Source organism: Bactrocera neohumeralis, chromosome 2 (genome assembly GCF_024586455.1).
Source record: "Bactrocera neohumeralis isolate Rockhampton chromosome 2, APGP_CSIRO_Bneo_wtdbg2-racon-allhic-juicebox.fasta_v2, whole genome shotgun sequence".
NCBI lineage: Eukaryota > Metazoa > Arthropoda > Insecta > Diptera > Tephritidae > Bactrocera > Bactrocera neohumeralis.
In genome coordinates, this window is record NC_065919.1 from 61,018,844 (window position 1) to 61,041,434 (window position 22,591).

At 34.4% G+C, this 22,591-nt stretch overlaps 1 protein-coding gene across 4 annotated transcripts in view; it reads right to left on the bottom strand.

The window, feature by feature from the left end:
• The window catches only part of LOC126768033 (probable muscarinic acetylcholine receptor gar-1), a 132,210-nt gene that overhangs the window by 91,020 nt on the left and 18,599 nt on the right, over nucleotides 1-22,591 (bottom strand). For all 4 annotated transcript variants that reach the window (XR_007669198.1, XM_050485894.1, XM_050485895.1 and 1 more), the window contains exon 2: nucleotides 2,977-3,007. The gene's annotated coding sequence lies outside the window, so the exon portion shown is untranslated. The remainder of the gene's footprint in view (nucleotides 1-2,976; nucleotides 3,008-22,591) is intronic.

A 22,591-nucleotide genomic window follows, 5' to 3' on the forward strand; every position in this document is an offset into this window, starting at 1 on the left:
ACACACTTCAACGCGACGCCTTTTTTCCAAAAAATTCAATGTTTTCGGTACCAGTCGAGATTTTACGCCCTTGAGGCCCAAAACATCCTTCAAAGTGGTATTGGCTGAGCCTTTTGATATGCCAACTTCATCAGCAAGGTCTCTAATTGTTAATCGACGGTTTTCAACACCAAATTTTTGATTTGTTGAACGTGAGCTTCGTGGGTTGAGGTTGATGGTCGCCCTGGACGCTCTTCGTCTTCGACACGTTCACGGCCGGCTTGGAACTCACTCATCACCAAAGGCTTTCTACACCATCCTCAACGTATCCGCAGCAGAAAATTGATTCCGTAAACAAAATTTAATGTAAATTCTTTGCTCAACAAATTTCGACATCGCAAAAAACGAAAAACTCACTTTTAGCAGCACACAAAACGACACGTATCTCAAACACTAATGAATATTTTGACATGAAATTTGACATAAATGTGACTGACAGTACTACCAACCTAAAAAAAAAATAGTTCTCCAAATCCTTCGACGCGCGCAGTTTAAATTCAAATGTCACCTTATTTTTTGGGCACAGGTATATATCATATGCATAAATAAAATTAAAATATTTAGAAAATTTTTGCTAGCAAAAAAATTTCGAACGGTAACGTAGAAAACATCTAAGCACGTTGTGGAAATTATATATATTTTAAGATAATACTCGTACGATAATAACACTAAACTTCCCAACTTGTTAAAAAACAAATTTATTTGCACGCAATTTTGAATGTTTAGTTCACGTATATGAATTGAAGTATGAGTATGTGTACAAGGTGGCAGGGGAAATAACTAAATAATTCTGCGAAACTTTTGCTATACAGCTGGAATGGTATTCTATACAATACCAGGAGAAAATAAGGATATTATTCTTATAAGGGCTTTAGAATATATCATATAATATCATTACAACTCAAAAAATATATTTTTATTTTTGCGTTAGAGTCTTAGCTTAAAAACCAGATATCACTAAACTGGGTTAGGGTTTAGTCAAGGAAAGTGGAAGAATGACCTTGAGGCCCCACCTTCAACTTTGTTAAGCAGAATCAGCAGAATCTTAAGCATACTCTCAGGTAAATGAGAAGCTGAAGATATGATTCAAGATAAATATATAGCGTAGATAAAATCCGATATTTCATCAAAGAAGTGTATCAAGTCTACGCAGTTGTGAGTGAAGATTTAAGAATCTGGAGGTAAAAGGTAAATAAATTACTATGTCTAAGCTGTTCAAAAAATGCAGGCTGAAGACTAATGTTTTTAATGACGAATGAAATTTTAAGGTGTATGTCTATCATACATTTCGGGCAACATTTTTTATGAGAAACTGTCGTCTGATATTACTCATACGCTCCGACGAACAGCGCCTTAAAAATGCATGGATATGTCAAAGCTTTCCTATATTAGCGGAGTTTCATGGTTTTTGCACTGAAAATAATTATTTAACAAAAACAACAAACAAAACAATCACATTTAACATAAATAACGGAGAAAGAAGAAATGCCTTGCAGCAAACAACACGTAAAAGTTGCAAGAATGACTTCAGCAAAGTAATATTTCCAACAAGCGAAAACAATAAATATATACTTGTGCAACAACACGATCGAACGACAACAACAACAAACGTAAAGATAATCACGTCTAAAGTGCACTGCTGCTAAAACAAATGTCGCTGTTAAATAAGACACTCACCTGTGCGCTTAAAGGAAATGAAATTGAAACAGAAGTATATAGAAAAAAAATAATGGATGATATACGAGTAAGTAGCAAACGAGGTAAAGTAAGGAGTGCATATAATAGACGGCTTAACAAAGTGGCAAGGTAACAGACGGCAGATAGGCATAACAAACAAAAGCACTGAAGAGGACTTGTTGGCAGAGTGAGGAATAGCTTGCTCACGAAGAGCACCAGAGAGCGGAAAAGTAATTTTTATAATACCGTCTTTGATAAGGAAGCGAAGCTGTAATGAAATGCCGCATGAATATAGCACATGTGTGCATTATGATTGGTTTGTGATGAGGGAAATATATAAATGAAGTGACGTGATTCTTTCATGGATTTCTAAACATCCATTTTCCATTTATTTACGCGTTTGAAGTAATTGTTAATGTGCACTGTCTTAATGATTCATAACAGATACTCTTATATAGTAGACTAAATGTTTATTGGATCATGTGAGGAATCTTTGTTTTGATCCAATAATATTGAACCCTTAAATCTCGAAATCCATAATAACTGCAACAGAACTCGTTATCCATTTGACTCGCAATGATACAAGTAACCACCAAATGAAATTGGACCGTGGCAGCTTTTGTGCTGATGTGGAGGGAGAAATTCAAAAAAACTAATAATTAGCGTTTAAAATATTTTAGTTGCGACTAATGCTGGGTGGAATAGAAAAATCTATATCAAGTAAATAAAGTAGGAGGAAAAAGAGTAACTTTTGAATAATTCCCTCTGTTCGACTTGTCTGAAAACATTTATATTCTTCTGTTTCTTCTTTGCATGTCTAAGTTTAAAACACTTGGCTCCTTTTAGCAAACTAGGGAAATTATCTGATATTAAAACAAATCAACTTGTCATAATTGTGTATGTGAAAAGCTCTAGAGGTTCCAATTGATATATAAAGATATAATCTGTCTTCAGAACACTTTTTAACGCAATATTTTTATAAGAATCCTCTAAGGCTTTTAAATATATTTTTTACTGCTTTTGGAGAACAGTTACCATTTTTTCTGTACAGACCTAAATATATTTTAAAGTTTATTGAAATTTTTACACATTTTTCCAAATACTAGTTATTTCTGGTCCTCAAAAACGTTTACACGAATAATTATTTTTTAAACAAATTTTCAACTGACTTGGAATAAATTGGATGTTCTTGGCTAACATTGGTAATTATAAAGGCTTCTTTACTTTTTAGTTTTTATTTATATATTTATTTAAACTTACCGAAACAAGTATAAGTATTATATATTAAATCCTGGAAAAAAGAACAAATATTAGTTAGCATAGTGCCAATACCAAAATTACTAAATGGAAACTAAATCATTAAATAAGCTAAGGAAAAAAGTATTTATGTTTTAAGTAATTAATTGATAAAGGATAAGTATATACAGATGTCATAAAGCTTCCAAGGTCATTCTCTTGAAAAATAATTAAATTAATATTTCAAAAAATCCTGTGTGACTAGTTCATCTATTTACTGGAGTTTTTAACAATTTCGGTATGGAACATTGGGGAAAATCATTTCTCTTGGAAGTTTTCATAATAAAAATTTCTCGAAACAATAGACTGGGATTTGACTGTATGAAACCATAATAATGCAATCTTTTCCAACAAACAATATAATCAATTTTGAAACGGTTTTCATAAAGAGTTAGAGCGCATTCCAAAAACAACATTTTCGACGCCTAATTTTACGCTACAACATTGTATTTGTCATATTTCTGTACGCAAAATTTCAAGCATAAACTGGAATTTCGTTGCCATTTATCTTCCGTCATTGTTTAATGGTGTTAAGTTTATGTTAATATACATACATAGATATACTTACAATATGAGTAAGATTGTATTATGACGTGCTTTGACATACGATTTAATAAGTAACAAGTCAGCTCTCATACCTCAGCTAAATGAACACAAATACAAAGATATTTATTGTACACACTTTCGGTTAGCCCTCACTCAAACCCACTTTCGAAATTTTCTTACGATATCCCCATATTAATTACGCTACTCATTGAATCAGCTTTTGTCGTTATATTACCTATTAATTTAACGCGCATGTATAAGTATGTGTGTGAGCATGTGCACATATTCCCAAAAATGACCACACTCGACGCTCCACTCGGCCATATAAGCGGTATTCATAACCAAGTGATCGCCACAACTTTTTCTGGGCATGAGCAAAAGCTCCAAAACACGTTAATCTCAAACTGTCAATGCTGCAACCGAAGCACTAACAGTAACAACTGACGGTATTTGCTGTGCGACAGTTGCGGAATCAAAGAAAAACATTTTTTCGCCCCCGCTGTTCATGCGAACTTTTTTCCAACATACTTTTCATAAATGCGCAATCTCTTTTGTTGCAAATGACAGCAACATGTTGCAGAGTTTTATTTTTGTGCTTTTTTCTGAAATTTTTCTCAACTCACCCTAAAAGTTTTTTTAGTGCTACTTGGCGTTTTTATGCTCCAGGTGAAGATCACACAGGAAGAGGGAGCGCAGATCCATTACAATTCTTTTGATAGCAGGACCAGGTGATAGAGATTTCCTTTCCAGAACATCGGCTTTACAGTATTACCTGTGATTTTGTTTTGGTCTTATCATAAAGGCACTCAATGCCATTGAAAAAGCGGTTAGGCATTACCTATTCTGCCTTTAACTAACAGTTAGTGAGCTCAAGACTTGTATCGTCATCTCTCCAGAGTCGACAGTCATTTCTCAAAATACACTCCGGATCAATATAATGAAATCACTCAAAGTTTGCTTTAATATCTGCTTTGATCGTTTCATTGCCTCTATGACATGTAGCATCGCCTTGTTGGAATCAAAGGTCGTCCATATCAAGATCCTCTAATTTAGACACGACAATGTCCTTATTCAAGGTTCCATAACATTCCCCATTGACTTCTACTTTATGGCTGGCTTCATTTTTGAAGTAATATGAACCAATGATTCCCACTGCCCATTGAGCACACCGAAGAGTGACATTTTGATAATGTTACTGGATCTCAACTATGGCTTGAAAATTATCATCGCTTCAAATGCGACAATTTTGTTTATTAATGTACTTATTCAAACAAAGGTGAGCCTCATCTCTGAACAAGATCCTCTTGTGAAAATTGGTGGCCATCTCGTTTTGGACCCAATTTGCAATTGTTGTTTCGGAGTTTGAAGCAAACCACTGGCATATTGCTTTCTATAGCAAATATAATTAATAACAACTTGAAATTTTGAAATCAGAGCAGCCGACCTTTTACTTACTATATGGCTTGAGTTATTGTTAAGCAAATCATCAGCAAAAATTCCAATATTTGTGAGCGCCCAACAGACATGTGTACATATGTATATCCTCCATACATAACTTTATGTCAGTACCAATTAGCTCTTGGTATTCCTACCATTTGGAAAAGAAAATCATATACCCACCTGCAGCATGGTGTGAGAGTACAGAAATATAGACATTTGTTCAGTATTTGCTATGATCGTACCCGTTTACTACGAACCTGTTAAAATTTAAATCGGCTTCTTTACTTTACATTCGGTATTACTACTAAATAAAAAGAATTTAAATTTAATTAATAATATTTATGTTATTCGATAAAAACTTTAATGAAAAATAAAACAACAAAAAATTCCTTCTGTTTCTAAAACCACACGGAAAATGTTTATATATTTATAAAAAATTCATTGCAATATAGTTAGAATTTTGAATTTGTATAAAAGTCCCTCTCTCGTAATCTCTTGGCTAAGCAGTATTAATTATGAGCTTTGCTTTCATGCAAGTTCACTTTGTTTGTGAAATTTAAAAGTCGTTAAAGTGCTTACTTTCCCCAGTCGTTTTCTGATTTGTTTACGGTAATTGTAAATTGTGAATTTTGTAAATATGTACACACAAATGCCAAATGTGCTACAACTTCATACCCAATAATCGATTAGCTAACAGTTTCTTTTTCAACATAACCTTCAAAACCTCACAACACAATTTGTCCTTGCAATACTTGTGTTGACCAATTCGCTCTCATTATAACTGCATGGATGAGTGTTGGTGTGTAAGTATATGGACGTGTAATTCCCACCGCATTCACCTTGAATGTTTATTAATACAAAATGACACCATTGTCGTGTGAAACTGCGTGCAAACAAAGCAGATTTTATCATAAAAATTGTCACTTAATTTGTAGCACAGTTTTTGTTGCTATTTCATGGATAAACAAAACATTATGTACATTTATGTGAATGTTTTTGTTGCTTGCATTTGTTTCCCCGTTATTTGCTTCATAATTTCATTTTCCTATCCACATTATTGCGTGTTTCGTTATATCTTCTTTTCTTTCTCCCTCTTTTGTCAGTCTTCTTAAATTTGCGTGCCTGAAATGACAATTTTGGTACGTTTCAATAGAAGGTACACCGCTTGTTTACAATAAGTTACGTATACATCATGGCAAACCAGTACAGGTGACTTGGCTGTCATGTGCTGACCGTCAGCATTATGTGCGATCGAATAAATCAAAGAAATTACAAATTAAAGCATTCATCACGACCTGCGCCCAGACACTGCACGGCGTAAGCTGCACGGCCGTGAATAGAACGTGTGTGGTTTTGATGGAAGAGGAACTAGAACAAATGCTGCTATCCTCGCATTATTTATCCTTATCGATTTTATTTCGAATCAAATTTATTGATTATCTCTTCCATAAATTTGCATGCTCACGGACCCATACTAAAATTAGCTATGTACATGCCGTGCTATGCCCCTATCCTATATACATATGCACAGAAAATCACATAAAATATGGGTTCAATGAGCTGAGAGGAGACTATGGATGTTGTTTGCTCACGTACACATACGCACAGCCATATGTATGTATGTATAAGTGCTGATTCTCGCTTGGCTGGTTAGTAAGCATCTGTTTCCCAACATAAATGCAGAGACAGCAAAATGTTTGCGTTAGTAGATGCGAGTGCGTCTGGTATATAAAAGGTTTAAATTTTACTTCTGCATTAAAAATATGCCGCATAACCACTTTTGATAGATTTGGAGACAACTTGGTAGAGTTTAAAATCTTTTATAAAAGGGAATTTGATAACAAAATTGCTTGAAACGAAACCAGGGAAATTCCTTCAAATAATAAAGCCTTTTAGTTATGTGGAAAGACTCCATAGTCAAGTTTTCACCCGATTTTATTCATTCTAAGTACAAATATACACAGTTTTAAGGTAAATACGTTTTATATGTCGGCCAGTATATGATTTATATAGAGTATATGTCGCCGGTTGACGATTTACATCTTAAAGTATTTCCCTGGTTTCGGTTCCTGCAAGTTGCAAGAGTATAAAGTGTTCGCTTGCAGCCGATCTTAGCCCTAACTTGTTTGGTTTTATTATTTCTTATAAAAATAAAAATATCGGTATCGGTCATTCGGTATAATGGACTAATTAAAGAACTTGATTTCCTTTATAAAATTTTGTGGTAAAAATATTTGTCATAAAAATTGCTTCCAATTAAAAGGGTCGTTATAAAGAAATCCTATCAGAATTGTATATAAAGTTTGCTTCTAAGTTTTCTGTACAAAAATCTATAACTATTTTATTTTTGTTTTCAATTAAAAATATTTAATTAAAAAGCCAAGCCCAAAGTTAGTAAAAGGTTACTAATTATAACTTCCATACACTTGAGCGCATTTTAATATTTTCCTACCCTAAAATTGCCACCCTAAAATCTACTATTTACCTATAGAAAAGCATATGTGATACAATAATGCACACTCTTATATATGTTGATTAGGCAAGCGTTGCACAGCACAAAAATCTGATACTGATTTTTTTTAGTTTCCATATTTTCCTCTTTCTGCTTGGCCGTTTCTTGCGAATATGTGCACCCAAACGCCCTAATCGGTGTCTGTATAATTTATTTCAAATTTTCCGGTGCATTACGTCGTATGTGCGAGACAATAACTTTACATTAGCTTTTGCACTGCCAAGACAAAAACAAAGAAGCTAAAGCTTGCTACGCATATCCATTTATTAGCACACATATAATTATATAATTATATAATATATACAAAAAAATGGGTAACAAAAATTTCTACATACATATACACAGATTTTCTCAATTATGCCTACTTTTACATCTTTGAGTTACACACACAAATTAATTAAAGATAAAAGTTTACCTTTAGTACACGTATATATATTATGCGGTCACCAGTACAAGGTCAGCAGATTTCACAGCATTTAAGTGGAGATAGTTAGGGCATTAGCGAAAGTCTGCTAACCATATCAATGAAATCCATTACGTGCATGCTTTATTCTTACACTCTCTCTCTCTCTGCAAATTTTTGTTGCTTCTGTGTGGTCACTTTTTCAAATGAAAATCTTGTGGTTAAAGCATATTCAACCTGGCGAAACCTTATCAAAATTTAGTACATAGCGAGTGTGAAATGAGTGAAGTTTTCGATGTGGTCTCCCCCCATTCTTTTGCGACCTTTTTTGTTTCTTTGTGTGTAGGGTTCAAAGTTGAAAGATCTATATTTATGCAGAGCATCCGAAAGGAAATGAAAGTTAATGAAGATTTGATTTAAAATAATTGACTAACATTATCAAGAAATCCACTCAAATCATCGGAGTTTAATAAGATGAAACAACAAGTAGAATAAGCACAAACTACAAGTGAGAGCGCAGACAATGGCTGTGGCGAAAAAATTGGAAACTCTCAAAGTACAAATTACTTAAATAAATAATTAGAATGCACAACATTGCAGGTGAACTAAAGTGGTACGGTCAAAGCGAATTGGCTTGCATTATGGGCGAGATTATGGCAGCCAAATGCACGAGAGTTGATCAAAAAAGTTGAATTTTAGGTGGATCATACATCTTCAAACTTTACTTTCCCTCTTTTTGAGTAAAAACTAGAAATTACTCAAACTTTATGGATTTGAAAATGCAACAAATATACATTATATGAAAACTTTCAAATAATAGTCTTTTTAATGGAATGTTCCTCATACACTTTCATACTATCCAACCGAGGATGAAGTATTATGAAAAAATTATAATAAACATTTTTATATTATTGTCTAACTAGAGCTAAATTAGATAGTTATGGCGTCATATATGTACATACAAATGATATGGATGACGAGATGACTCTGTCCTAATCGGTAATATCATACAATAGCTTTAGATTATACAGAGCACAGCGCAGCCTCTTAAGTTCATATACGAATCAGATAGTGGTATCCATAGTTGTTTGAGGATGCGATGCCTAGAAACATTCGCTATTGTGCTACCATTTGATAACTATCCATCATTGTTACTAACACATTAGAGACATCGTATTGGTAATTTTTCTTCAGATGTGACATGTTTTGATACTAAAAAGGTAATATGATGTTCAGGTATTACCCAAATCCTAAAGATACATACAAGTCTGTCGCAAAAGAAACAGGACTGTTAAAAAAACAACAAAAAAATAATATTTTTCAAAAGTTATATTTTTTTATTCAAAGTAGTTTCCTTGTGCTTCGATACAGCGTTTAGCCCGGTCAATTAGCATTTCAAATGAGTGTTTAAGGTAATTTTTCGGAATACTCTTGAGAATATCAGTCGTCGCCTTTTGGATAGCTGAAATGTCCTGAAACCAGTGTCCTTTCATGGGCAAATGAAGTTTTCCAAATAGGTAAAAATCACAGGGTGCCAGATCAGGTGAGTAGGGTGAGTAATTAATGGTTAATATGGAGTTTTTTGTCAAAAAATCAGTGACAAGCGTCGACCGATGACACGGCGCATTATCGTGCAACAGGCGCCAGGACCCTGCCTCACGGTATTGTGGTCGAGCACGACGAATGCGTGACAAAAGACGCTTCATAACATCAAGGTAAAACACAACATTAATCGTTTGGCCAGGTGGGATGAACTCTTGGTGTACAATACCCTCGGAATCGTAAAAACAAATCAGCATTGTCTTTATTTTTGACTTCTGAAGACGACCGACTTCTGATCGTCACAGAGGTCCTCACGACCTTCTTGGAATCGCTTAAACCACTCATGCACATTACTACGGGATAGGCACTGATCACCATAAACTTTTTTCATCATTTGAAATATTTCAGTAAACGTTTTCCCAAGTTTAAAACAAAATTTAATATTTGCTCTTTGCATCTTACGACCGATGGCCAAAAGCTGCTGTCACTTTTTGATCGATAACATCGATTGTAGTTATCCAATTGTCTTAAAATTTTTACGAAATGTCAACAAGAGATCAAATTTTTATTTCATATACCCACCAATAGGTGGCGCCACCAGAAACAGTTATATTTAAAAAGTTCTGTTTCGTTTGCGACAGACCTTGTTCATATATCGCTATTCAGGAACAAGTTATACCTATAGTTAAAAGTTCACCGACATGTTTTATACTACAAGTATATCTTATTGATCACCCTTTGTTACTGTTATTCAATTTAACATTTTGTGTACCGAGGTCTCTTTATGGGAATATTGCCTCATGTCTCTCTCCATGCATAACAACTGTTGGGCAGCAACAAAAATCAATATAATAATTACAACCGCAAGGGATCGCCAACAACAATACAGGCCGTTATTTTGCGCAAGGATTGGATAAATCCGCTTTGCCGTTGAAGTTGTCAAAAGGCATTAAACGTTTAAGATATTTTCCGAGCTATCCTCACAAGCAGTATTCTAATAGACAAGCTCAAAGAGGCAAATTGTTTGCTTTTGCTAGAATCATTGAGTACTAAGACGAATTATATTGAAATAGAGGAAAATATGGCAAATTGTTTAGCTGTTATTTGACATACAGAGTATACCAATAAAATTGTCGTAATTTTTATATTTTGTTGCGGCCATGTTTCCTTACGGCTTTGTGTCAACTTTTGTAAGGTTTGCTAATTTATTATATCACGTTTAGTTTTGGGGCAACGCGTAGAATTTGTCCAAGAATATTTCGCAAATTCACGTCCTCCGGTAACTATTGTAAGAGCTCTTCACGCAAAACGTAATTGTATCTTCAAAAATCGACGGTTTCCGTGCAAAGTTTAACGACTCATTAGCTTCGAGAATTATACCAGTCAAATGACCTCCTAGATCATGCGAATGAACTCCTCCAGATTATTTTCTCTGACCGTGTTGGCCGTTTGATATTTTGTTCAAATCAAAAATGGTATAAAAGTATCTGTTTTACAAAAAAAAAAACAGAAACAATTTTGTTCAACTTTGCCAATTTTACTTCATTTAACATCACGTTGTTCTTGTTAGTATGCATTTTAAGTCTTGGACGCAATAATTATTCGGTAATATAAAAACAACTTGTGATATTCATTTGTAACGGGCTTTAGGTGTTAATAAAATTACAACAGATAATATTAAGAAACAAATTTATAGCTTCAGCTTAATTGATTTCCGCTTTCTATTTGCCACTGCTGTCCTACAATCCCCAATTTTCCACAGTTTAACACTAACAAGGCTATATTTGCTAGATATTTTCACGCACATTTCCCAACAGTTATCTGTTCCTCGTGGACGAGTTTTCATTTTATTTATTTTTCGTATTATCCTTTGGTACACTTAACGTTTCGTCCTTGTGCCACATAATTTTTTTCTGTGATTTTTAATTTTTCCTCACACTCAAACGCCCACATTTTCGGTGTTTTCCTTTCGATGAGCTCGCGGAGGCAAATACTATGTCATCGGCTTCCTTTCATGACATGCTTACATACTGCGTATTAATATGTGTATATGTAATCGTTGAGATCTCACTAACATAGCAACGAACGCGGAAAGTGCACATATATACGCACACACTACGCGAAAGACCTCATTTTCGATCTTCCGCTGACATTACTTTTTCTTTCATTGCTTTCGTTGATGAATCCCTGTAGCGGAAGCATTTAACCATTTTTCAAGTAACCCAGTTCGATTGCTTAGGGGAGCGATAAACGAGTATGAAAAACGAATTCAAAAAATTGTTGGGAAGTAAGTGTCGCAACGTTTGTTCTCCCAAGCGGATGAATTTTGCAATTTTTTCGACATTTGTGACACTTTCGTTTCACTTTCCCATTTTACTTTCATTTCAGTTTGGCTTTCCCCCATTGACAGACTTTTACTGTTCTCATTCTAAGCGGCATTTTTCGCCACAACTTAACAACAGGGATAATATCTTGTTGAAAAATAATATTGGAAAATATACTACAGCTTTTAATGTGCGATTGTATTGAAAATTAAAGTGGGAATATGCTGGTTGACTAATTTGTTGAGGAAACTGAGACAGTTTTTTTGGTATCGTAACTTTTGGAGTTAAGTGAGCGTGAGTACGAGCGAGTTTCTGTTAAAGTTAAATTACGTTAGGCCACCTTCTTCCTAGCAACTTCTACACCTGACATCTGCTTACATTTTAACCTTATCGCTTGAACACCGATACAGCGCTGACCAGTTTCTAAATGAGCTGAAGCATCTTTCCCGTACACAATACTGGCATGGCTCACCAGTTGCCCGGTACACCCTACGAAAACTCAGCAAGCTTGAGAACTTAGATCTTCTCCAGTTCGAGAAAGGTTAACCTTGCTGATACCAAAAGTATTTTGCGACTGCGCAATAGACTTCGCCAAGGTCCTGTAAGGCCAAGTTTTCCCGCGTAGGATTTGACTACGTTCTCCATAATAAATGTTTGATAATGTGGGACTACTCCTAACCTATTAAACTTAAAACCACCAGAGTACTGAGTTTCATGTTCACCAGTCTGCGCGATAGCTATGTCTACCTCAATCCTTAACATTTGTACGTGCTATGTTTGATCTCTGTAGAGTGAACCGTAAAAATACTTGTGAAAGTAATAATGTTGATTTTTGACATTTTTTTTTTGATTCGTTATTTTAAAATTGAGGTAATCGGAACATTTTTTTTTTGTCATTTTGTCAGTTGTTACACATGAGTCAATCTCCTAATTCATAAAAATTAGTGTACATTCTATGATGACAGCCTCTCCCTATTGTTATGTAGTGCCATTTCCACAATTTCGTAACTGTTTAGCTTCATAACAATAATTGCCACCAATTTTTGACTTGTTGGCAAGTTCTATTGAAGCCTTGACAAAATTATCATGCTTTACTTTAAAATTGTTCTTATTATGCTATTTCCTTGCAAACATCACTTCAAAGCAAATTATGGAATGCGCTAGTGAGGTTACAAAAATAAAGCGTGTATATTTTGTAAAGTGCTGATGTAATGCTTGTGTATGGCTCTATATCACTAATTCATTATTTTATTATCCTGAGCTATTGAGAGATATAGCCGTTAAAAGAGCGATTGCCAGCATGTGTGTCGAACAATTGTCTCCCATTTTCTCTACGATCAGTAGTTTAGAAGTTATAAGCATTTTTGTATTCAGCGGCTGCTTGCTACATACTACTGGTCTCCTGGTAGAAATCTGAGATTTTGGCAACAAATTGAATGCAATTTTTCTGCAGCGGCGGATGCACCAAAAATTTGGGTGGTGGGTAAGTAGCATTTGCAACGGGGCCAAATTGGGAGAACGACCTTTTCACTACAAGAAGCTGATCGTTTGTCAGAACTGTCGATATCAGATCACTATAGCATATAGCTGTCATTCAATCTGAATCATCAGATGAGTGTCCTAGTTTGTCAAATTTTTTTCTTTGATCTTGGATCAAAATCACTGTTGTAATCTCGAACGTATTTTCCAGTCCCGACCACTATATCATATAGCTGCCGTACAAAATGTTTCCTTCATGGAAACATTTTTATTTGTGAAACGTATTCTAGTTTCGGTGCAGCCGAAGTTTACACTTTTTTTTGCGACTCGAATAATTTTATTTTGTTCTCCATTCCATTTCATTGCAAGTAATCAAAATTGTTTTTGGTATAGTATTTTTCCTGTTAATGGCGTCTTCCTTTTGATGTGTTTGAGGCTTTGTAAAGTTAACAAGTAAGAAAGGGCTAAGTTCGGGTGTCACCGAACATTTTATACTCTCGCATGATAAAGTGATAATCGAGATTCCATTATACGTCATTTACATATTTTTCAAATACCGTATTTTTGTAAAGTTTTATTCCGCTATCATCATTGATTCCTAATGTATATATACTTGTATTATACAGAAAAGGCATCAGATGGAATTCAAAATAGCGTTATATTGGAAGAAGGCGTGGTTGTAAACCGATTTCACCCATATTTCGTACATGTCATCAGGGTGTTAAGAAAATATTATATACCGAATTTCATTGAAATCGGCGAAGTAGTTCCTGAGATATGGTTTGTGGTCCATAAGTGGGCGGGGCCACGCCCATTTTCAATTTTTAAAAAAAGCCTGGGTGCAGCTTACTTCTGCAATTTCTTCCGAAAAATGTAGTGTTTCTGACGTTTTTTGTTAGTCGGTTAACGCACTTTTAGTGATTTTCAACATAACTTTTGTATGGGAGGCGGGCGTGGTTATTATCCGATTTCTGCCGTTTTTGAACTGTATATGGAAATGCCTGAAGAAAACGGCTCTGTAGAGTTTGGTTGACATAGCTATAGTAGTTTCCGAGATACGTACAAAAAACTTAGTAGGGGGCGGGGCCACGCCCACTTTTCCAAAAAAATTGCGTCCAAATATGCCCCTCCCTAATGTGATCCTTTGTGCCAAATTTCACTTTAACATCTTTATTTATGGCTTAGTTATTTTGGCCGATTTTGCTCTTCCATCTTCGAACTTAATCTTCTAATGGAGCCAAGGAATACGTGAACTAAGTTTCATCATGATATCTCAATTTTTACTCAAGTTACAGCTTGCACGGACGGACGGACGGACAGACGGACGGACGGACAGACAGACATCCGGATTTCCACTCTACTCGTCACCCTGATCACTTTGGTATATATAACCCTATATCTGACTCTTTTAGTTTTAGGACTTACAAACAACCGTTATGTGAACAAAACTATAATACTCTCCTTAGCAACATTGTTGCGAGAGTATAAAAATATGTTAACATAAGATTTAAAAAATAAGGAATATCAACAGATTTCGTACAGTTAAATATGCGAAGTCACCTCAACGGGGATCTGGTTCATATCTTAGTGAACTGGTCATCAGTTATTCAGTATCAGTCAATGCCGAATAATTTCAGCTTTTCTCACAGTATGCTTCCTTAAAAAGATTTCCTATGCGTCTAAGCGGGGATTTACTTTCAGTTTTCTTCAATCTTGGTGGTAGCTTTGACATATGAAATTAAGGTATAATTAAATATTGTTCCTTAAGGCTATATTTAAAATTATGGTCAACATGGCAGCAAATGCATAACGCCAGGGGAAGACGAACCTGATTCCCCAATCGATGACGATGGATATGCAGCATTCGTTCATTAAATTCACTTGGAATTGTTTTCCACACTCACATATATAAACTCATAAATATTTGCACACGAGTTCATATATAACAAGTGAATATATAATAAGTTTTATACAACTATATACAAACGAAAGTACTTATAAACATACAACGTTGTATAATTAACTTTGATTAATCCGGGCAACAACTGCGATGCATACTGATTAAAATCTGTCTGTAATTACAACGGTTTATTAACTTTAAATCTTAATGTTGGGTACGAAGCTTGATTTTAAAAGCAATAAGCTGAAATTTACTAACCAAAAAAACGGTTTATAATTATTGCGCAATAAAAAATTATTATTGAAATAAAAGCAGAGAGAGAATGGAATTTATTAAATGAAAAGGCTTTCCATCCAAGATTTTGATTTTGACCGTTCAGTTTGTATGGCAGCCATATGCTTTAGTGGTCAAATATTGGGGTTCCGACAAATGACCAGCTTCTTGAAGGGTGATACAAATTTCTTGATGAACTTAAGGATACAAAATAACAAAAAAGTAGAAGTTTTGACGGCTACATTCGACTCGATCGGTTGAAGAGGTGATCAGTATATGAGAAATAATATGTATATGCTATTAATTTGTTCTATTTTTGGTACCAACCGTTTCTCGTAGAATAGTTTACAAATTTCATTATTCTCAAGAATGCTATTATAACACTTTTAGTGAATTTCATCAATATATACTACTGTGATCAATTTGAAAGGTGAATTTTGTCCATTGCATTTCCTTCAAAGTAATCCCTTCCCGCTGCAATATACTTATGCCAACGAATTTTGCAGTCATCATAGCACTTGGAAAAATCCTCGCCGTGAGGAGGTTTATTAGTTTAAAAAATATTAAAGATAAAATCAATATATGGTTTTTTATAATAAATATTTTCGACACCAAAACAAATTTTTTTGATGCTTGAGGCTTTTCTTAAATATATGTACAAATTATTCTCACTTTTTAAAAATTTTATTTCATTTCGTTAACTAAAATAATTAAAATAATTAAAAATAAAACTATGAAAAATAATAAAATATTTAATTAACAAATATATTGTTTTTTTTTGTTATTACTTAAATCTTTTTAAAACACCTGAATAAGTTTACATTTGGTATAAAAACGCTTAACATTTTGTAAGTTATTTTATCTTTTTTTTGCTCTACATTTTGTACGTTTAGTATTTTTTGATGCACAGTACGTAGGCAAATCAACAGTTTGTAATATCCCTACGTTAGTAAAACATCTACATTCAATATCAATATTTTCTGTAAGCTATATATGTACGAAACCGGTGGAGATACCATCATTGTATGTAACATTGATGACAAAATTCACTGCGTTCTATTTCAGTTATTCCAACGGACTTGTGTTTGGTGCCATTGGCAGTGTCTAAAGCCGAGTAAAACCAGCACATTTATGACTCGCATGATATACGTGTCACTGCTTGCAAAAAATGCGTTTAAACGTTATGTATGTAGTTCATTGCATCAGTGCATCCTGCCGATGGCTCATGTGCTCGAACGCTAACGCAGTGAAACATTCAGAATGGATTTGCTTTTAAACTTCTAGTTTCTACGTCAGTGGTCACCATTGGTGTGTGAGACATGAATTATATACATATACCATTTATATGCATGTATTTTAACAAAAAGTTTAATATTTATGTGGGACTAGACATGTACAAAATAGGAAATCAGACAGCCTTCTTTATATTGGGTAGTCGAAAAAGTCTTTTCGTATTTTGTTTTATATATCGTTGCAGTCGTACATCTTCAGTGCTACCATTCACATTGTATCATATTATATAGTGTTGGAAAGGTGACATTTTAAGCTTCATCGTCAAAAAGGAAAGCACGATTACACCAACAATCATTGCTGGTTCGAGTTCATAGTGTCTTTTAAAGGTTATAAAACATGCAAATAATATTTCATTTAATCAAATCGATAAAATGATAATATATAAGTATGTATGTATATATATGTTAGCAGAAGAGTGCTCAATCTTTTGCTGTCCACATATGTACTTTCTTCAATTCAATTATTATATTGCATACAAAAGAGGTCAGTGAAACGAAGGCCGTCTGTAAGCGGAAGCCATTGACCACAGAGTGAAAGGAAATCAATTCAAAGAGTAAGTTGTTAACAAGTCAGCGGTTAGTTGCTGTAGAGTAGCGAAGGTAAAAGGTTGAGATGTTAAGTGACTTAGTTACGCGCCTCTTACCTTACTGTGTTCAACTGAGAGCCCGACAAAGAGCGCCACATAATTGGCACACTGAATCCATGCAACAGAACAGAATAACAGAAAAGACAATCAGCACTTACATGACAAACAGAAAAAAAGGAGAGCGTTAGGGAAAGGAAGAATATTAGGAAATTAAAGAAAGCATTACAGAGCAAAATATTCAATAAACGTCATTACACACGCACAGAGGCAAACCGAGAGACACTGCTGCTATCTGGAACAATTACGGAAGATAAGAATAAACAAACGAAGAGCACAACGCAAAATGGGAGAGCGAAAGGGCGAGGACCCTTCGCCAGGTGAGGTGAGGTGGCGGAACAGGACGCAGACATCAACAAAAGTCAGACAATTGCGTAGCATAACGTAGCATAGAATAGCAGCAGGAAATCGTTGGTAAAGCGTGAAATAATTTTGTAAATGACGGAAAGGATATAATGAGAGTAGACAGATGTGAGCGGGAGTATCGAAGCGTACAACAATCAATAACAAACAAGTGTAATTACATAATTTTAACGCTGACTTGAAGAAAAGCTGATTGTGACTCGTTCTGCAGTCGCAGATTAAAATGTAGGTTAGCAAAGGCATTGAGCAATGATAATGCGATGAAGAGGCGAATCAAAATAAGAGAAAAATGTATAAATCTCAATTTTCAAATTGAAGGTTGGAGCACGTGACTTAGAATTTGAAGCAGGAAAGCGTACGCTATTTTCAAATTAACCTCGATTTCAAAGGTTGCTAGTGGGTTATGAATTTTTGATTAGATTTCTCCCTTGTTATTCGAATAAAAATATGTAAAGTTAAGATGTGGGCTAACATATACATTTTTGTACAATATATAAAATGTATCTAGGAAGTAAGAGTTACTTTTAGAAAAAATCAAAGCTTATAGTTTTGCAGAAAAACACCATTTGTTTTTAAATTAACAGGACTCAAAAAAGTTGATAAATGGTGCTGGAGTTAAACTGAGTCCAAAAATGGAAAAAATACAGAGAACAGACTTACTACTATATATTCATATCAGCACACTTTTTCAGCGATATATAAATTGTTTACCCATCCTACTCTAACCATAGCGCACTTAGAAAGTTGATACTGACGGGGGACACAAAAATTTGCGAATCATTTGTCTTGTCGGTAACCATTAGACAAAAACATTTTATTAATTCATACAACCTTCTAGTTGCTTTTAAACCAGATATGTGCCTTATCGCTCAAGACCACCTGAAGGTAAATGACTTTGGCAAAAATCTTTACAGACAATTTTTATAGCTCTAAAAACGCCCTGAAAATTTGTGTTTAATTTAGATAAAAGTTAGCGATTCAAAACTATGGAGGCAGAATTAATTTTCTGATATTTACTACTACTACAACTCTGTAAATTTAACGTATTATGTTTTGATGTTATATCATATTTGAGTTGTATATCTTAAACTTATCTTTTTTATCGAAGCCTTGTTTAGAATTTCACGTGTGTGCAACTAACAGTTATCATAAGGTAATCTAATTAAATCACAGTTTTGATAATTCTGATCATTTCACTTTTAAGAAAATTGTCGATAAAAAAACTTTTTATTAGAAACATTGACCTTCATATTAAATTCTAAAATAATATCATACTAATAAATTACATAGTCTTAGGTTACTCTCTAAAGAAGTTGCGATAAAAATTGTATATGTCATACAATACAATGTATGGGGGGCTCCTTAGAATTATTTATACGATTTCATCAACAAATTTGAAACTTAAACCATTTTGAGATGTGGCAATTCATCTGAAACACTTTCTTCATATATTTAAGGACTACCTTACTGTACATTCACAGCTGAATAAAAATTAAGAAATCGCTAATATTTGATATTGCTTCACAGCATAGTGAGCGTACGCGTACATTAAACATAACATATGTATGTACAGCCGTTGACAGCTAATTAGAAAATCTCCCTTTTTTGTAGATGGCTGATGAGTATAAAGATAAAAATTTTAATATACCGTTATTTATATTCCTAAAAGTCTTGCATTGTTCGTTTTACTCTATTTACTACTAAATTCACTCTGTTTTGTAGTTCTGAAGTTAAAATTCTTTTATGTTTTCCCAAATAGTAAATACGTTACGATATAGAAGGTGAATGTAGTGCGACAGCTAATTACAAACAGTTGTTTAAATAATTAACATTCCTCAAGATGTTAATTTTTATGCATGAAACCACTTCTAACTAAAATTCAAAGGAAAGAGTGAGTAGACTTGTCCATCGCTTATTGATCTTGAATAACAAATCAATGGCATTATGTTGTTTGGAGCGATGTAACCTTAGTTAATCGCATAGATCCTAATGGCCAAAGGTATGTTCGCCGACCAATCTATCAAGAATTTGATCTTCGCTACGTTTCACGCGTAGTGAGGCATTGCGGAGGATCAATCATGGTGTGGGTTTTTTTTCCTGGAATTTTAAATAAAGAGAAATACGTCGACATCCTAAAAAATGTCATTCTGCCATGGACTAAGGACAATTTTCCTGTTATATGGAAATTCAACAAAATAAAAATCCAAATCACATGGCAAAGTCAATGCAAAAGTTTTTTGTTGAAAATTTCATGAGTGTTTTGGAGTGGCCTGAAGAAAACACATCTCTTTTGATGTCAAAAAAGCTGTAGATACCAGAAATATCACAAATATGGATGTCTTTTTTGATGAAATTAGGACGGCATGGCAAGCACCACTAGTGGTGTGCTGTCAGAGTCTTATAACGTCAATTCGCAGTGGATGTAAAGCAGTATTAAAGTAGAAGGGTTAAGAAACAAAATACTGAAAGTAAGCAATATTTTTTAATAGCAGTATTTTTTGCTGATAAAAAATTTTCATTTCTAATTAGTTGTCGCACTCAAATCGTTGATTCCACACATTTTTGTTAAAATCTTCAAAAAAAAAACAGATTTTTAATTAAAATTTTTACTATCAGAGTTTAAGTTTAATGTAGGTTTCAATAAAATGAGTGAAAAAATGGTAAAAATAAGTGATTTATTCGAAAATAATTTCATTTACTTCAAACTCAGTCGCGTTTCTAATAGCTGTCAACGGTATCTTCGCATGTACCGAAATCAAACAGCACCGCCAGCGAACGCCATTGAATACGGAAATGTACTGTCAACTTGCCACCTGCCCACGGCAATGCAAAACGCGAAATACTATGCAAATAAATGAAGCGATCTCAATTCTCTGATAAAGAAAATTATGCCTGCTTTTCGCAAGGAAACCGGACCGACGGCAGCAACCGCAAAAAGGATATCACGAGTCTTCAGAAATTATGGCGGCGAATTTTCATTCTGCGCAAATTGGCGAAAAGGAAATGTCAACTGTCGCTGTCTCGGTAAGTGATAAGCTGCACACCGGACTGCAAACTCACTTAGACACGTCCTTACGTTCAAGTTTTCTACGTTTCCTACGTTAGTCGCAAAAAATTTGTATTTTATACTAACAACATGCTCACTGTGATAATCTATTTTAAGTGCACAGAAGATTATGAAGTAGAATTTGTATTTGGAATTGCAAAAGTATGGATTTATTTATCAGCATAGCTTAGACTTATTTCATTTCCTTTAACTGACAAATTCCTATCTGAATTTTTGAATAATTTGGAGAACACGTTTGTTAAGGTTCGTAGTTCACACATTAATTTTGGTGTGCAGTGGTGAGTTACATGCTGTGTTCATTCGCCAGATGGCGCCGTTTTAACCCTTAGTACCCAAAAGGAAACATCAAAGAACCAAAAAAGCGTATGTATAAGTAAATAATCAGGATGCTGATTTAGCCATTTCCGCCTGTTTGTCTATCTACTAGTCCCTCAGTTTATTTTGTGCACGTGATTTTCTCCCAAGAAACTGAAGAAACTGCTCATTTGTCGAAACCACCGATATCGGATCAAGTTCTTCTATATAAAGCTTTTTTATAACGCGAAGTGTATCCACAAAGCTTGGGAGAGATTATTAATGCAAAGCTACAATCTCGGAAGAAATTGATCAGACCGAAACTTATTGCCATATAAACTCACCGATCGAAATCGAAATAAAGATTATTTTATTCCTATTTTTGCCATATTCAATATACCTGTTAAGGGTATTAAAGCTTCAGTGCCGATGAAAATAATGTTTTTTATTTTTTTTTGAGCTAACATGACACTCATCGTGCCATACACACAGTCACAGCTTTCTCATGTCAATTATTGCACTCAATATATGACATTTTTGTGGGTGTGGGCCCGACCTCTGATAGATTTAATGTACATACTTCCTAAGCCACTTAAGCTACAACAGCCACATTTATTTAAAATAAATCACTTAAGCGTCCGTCATTTCTTCTACAAATTGAAATCAAGGAAATATCGACATATCGCTATTTTCCACTTTTCTTAAATCCGTGGAAGCAGGCGCTGGAAACAAAACTACTAGCCATATTGGCAACAATTGTTTTCGAAATTTCTCCTTGGATCGCTATCCGCCGATGAGGCCAAATACTTATCGGACTGAGCTCGTGTATACGCATATTTATTTGATAATAATTTCAGATAATTTTCTCTGAAAGCTGAAATACGAAAGCATGTACTTTTAATGTAGCTTGTCACGAAAATAATAAGCTCATTCCACGAAATCTGCGTAAAGACAATCAGTGCTTTCTTAATCGCTTTTCATTTAATGATTTCTTAATAACTTCATCACGCAAACACACGCCCATAAAACGAACTATTCTGCATACATACTCCCTCATTTATGTTCATAAGGACTTTGCATGCAAAGTTGATCCTGCGGCATTAGCAAGCTTTGGTCACGTTATTACTCAAATGCTCGGCTTAAGTGGCATCCATTATTCTCATCAAATGTGATCGCACGCTTTATGACTCATCTGTCGCATATCCTGCACTTTGGTTGCCACACCTCCTTGTTGTGGAAAATCTAATGAAATTTTAATTTTAATGATTGTGCAACATGTGTCTGCGGGAAACCACACTTTTCAACTCTAACATTCATATGTATATACATACCCTCATACATACGAACACATGCATATTTAATAGAACTTAGTAATATAAACATAGACCTTGAGTACGTATTTACGTGTTTGTTGAGTACAGTTGCGTTCATTAAAATAATGTCAGGCAGGTGAGTAAAACTTTTCAACTAGAAAATATGCCGATAATAGAAGGATACTCA